This window comes from Suncus etruscus, chromosome 8 (genome assembly GCF_024139225.1).
Source record: "Suncus etruscus isolate mSunEtr1 chromosome 8, mSunEtr1.pri.cur, whole genome shotgun sequence".
Classification (NCBI taxonomy): Eukaryota; Metazoa; Chordata; class Mammalia; order Eulipotyphla; family Soricidae; genus Suncus; species Suncus etruscus.
In genome coordinates this window covers 82,270,523-82,272,985 of record NC_064855.1, presented here as the reverse complement: position 1 = coordinate 82,272,985, position 2,463 = coordinate 82,270,523, and the positions used below count along the sequence as shown (strand labels likewise).

The following is a 2,463-nucleotide window of genomic DNA, read 5'->3' as shown; positions in this document are numbered from 1 at the left end:
GTGTTCAGAAATCGCTTCTGGCAGGGCACTGGGGGGACCATATGGGAATGCCAGGGATTTGAACCAATGTCGATCCTGGGTCAACTGCTTGCAAGTCAAAATGCCCTACCGCTGTGGCTGTGCTATCCCTCCAGCCCCAACATAGTACTTTTTAAATGATAGTTCAATGGTGGGACAAAACAGACACAATTATATATGAATGACAAATAAATTAACACCAATGATCTTTACTGATTACAATGGTATAAAAAGATAATCCATGTACATACTCATGCATACAAACTAGAAAACCTTAAAAAATGGTGAATAAGTAAGAATGTCTGAATTTTATAATAAATTTTAGGGGAAAAGTCTGTATAAAAAACACTGAGTTCTAAGATCCATGAAATAAAAAAAAAAATAAAACTTCATTGCTTTATTTCTTTTTTTTTTTCTTTTGCTTTATTTCTTTATTATCGTCCAATGAGAAATCTGTAAGAATCTAATTAAACTTACCATAATATAAATATTTTAGGCACTATTGGGTGTTTTTTTCTGGTTGTTGTTGTTGTTTGTTGTTTGTTGTTGTTAATTGTTTATGAGGACTTACCCAATGGCACTCAAGGCTTTCTTCCCTGGCTCTGTGCTAAGAAAATCATTCCCTGGGCAAGTTCAAGGAAACCACATGGGATGCCAGAAAAAAATCAGGTCCAGCCATGTGCAAAGTGTATTCACTGTGCTATGGCTATGACTTCAACCATACTGTTTTTCTTTTAAGACATCTGTAAACGATTATTTTCTATTATCCACTTAACTATTTAATCCATAATTATTTTCATCTTTATATTTTATTCCTAATCTAATATACTTTTTACTTTACTGTACACTAACTTATCTAAAAAATTAAGAATTTTGCTATTAGAAAAACATAAATAAAAACAATGAAATTCCACTTCATGGTTATGAGATTCGTTATATATCAAATATATATATGGAAATAGCCAGTGTTGGTGGAGGTGTGGTGATAAAGAAACCTTCACCTACTATTGATTGGAATGTTGTCTGGTTCAACCTCTATGGAAAACAATCTGGATATTCATCCAAAAATAAGAGTAGCACTCCTATATGACTCAGAAATACCACTCATTTGCATCTATACCCAAATTAAAAAAATAAATTATAAACTATTTGTTGCACTTCTATGTTCATCACTGCACATGGTACAATCGTTTAAATATAGATACAACACAAATGCACTCAGGAATCGGTCCTGGCAGGCAGTGGGGACCAGGTGGGATGCCAGGATTCAAACAACCATCCATCCTGGATTGACTTCTTTTTTTTTTTTGTCCCCCCCATTCACAATAGAGACCAGGCAAAGGGCCTGGTTTGAGGTGTATATGGGGAGCATTTACTGTACCTCCTCTTTTTATACAGTCAGTGTAAAAAACACAGCCTGTGGTAAGCATTGTGAGGCCTTATCTTTTCTTTTTTTTTTTTTTAAATTTTATCTAGAGTACAGGCCAGTGTGGGGTAAGTAGAAAGCCTGGATTGACTTCATGCAAGGTAAAGACCCTACTGCTGTGCTATCTCTCCAGCCTCATAAGAAATTACTTTATTAAATTTCAAAAACCTACCTTTTACAAACAGAGTTATGGTAATCAGAAACTTATTGTTAGATACATAACTTATATAATGGAGGGTTCTTCCTTTTATAAGAAGTGTGAGGTGGGTTTGGGGGTGTTTCATCTATTTGTTCCTTCCCAACTAATTAGTAGAGTTTGCTAATGAACAGGAATGTGGTGCTATTTTGTTCCAGAGCTACTGAAGACCATCAGATCTTCAGGTATCTAGATGCTATGGGGATGGCATTTTTATTTTAATAGGATAAATAGAAAGAGAGAAGTGTTAAAAATGAATTTGAAAAGTCCTGAAGCAATTTAAGATCCAGAATATAATTTAATAGTCCTATAGACTATCCAATACACTTGAGGTATTTATTAATTTCTAGTGTTTGGGATAGCATCAAAAGGATTTTGAGCATAAGATAAAATAATTGGATTTTCTTTTTGAAAATGTCACTTTGATTGATTTTTTGAAGAGTTGACTGAAGGTAAAAGGAAAGCAGTGATTCCTAATGTTAGGATATTTCAGGGATCCAGCTGAAAAATCAAAGTGATAGAGACTGGTATATACTAAGTTGTGTGTAAATATAAAAGAATTTGCCATGCACTCAAAGACAAAAACCTTTTAAGTAAAGGAAAATAAATAGTCCAAATGAGCCTTTTAACTTCTCAGTACAAAAGCATTTCTATTGCAAAAGATTTAGTCATTGGAATAACCTGATAATGATTTAAAAAAAATACAATTTGGTCTTGATGAATGGCTGTCTAGAGATTAATACTTAATGATTAGCATAAACCTAGTGTTACATTTCCTTATTTTATTTTTTATTTTGCGGTATTACTGCATTCTTATTTTTAT

The 2,463-nt window shown here is 33.2% G+C and overlaps 1 non-coding gene across 1 annotated transcript; it reads right to left on the bottom strand.

Annotated features, from left to right (window-relative positions):
• Nucleotides 1-1,323: 1,323 nt before the first annotated feature.
• LOC126016594 (small nucleolar RNA SNORA51) lies at nt 1,324-1,457 on the bottom strand. The gene has a single exon (XR_007498385.1). It is a non-coding gene; the product is annotated as a small nucleolar RNA SNORA51 (small nucleolar RNA).
• Nucleotides 1,458-2,463: the final 1,006 nt, after the last annotated feature.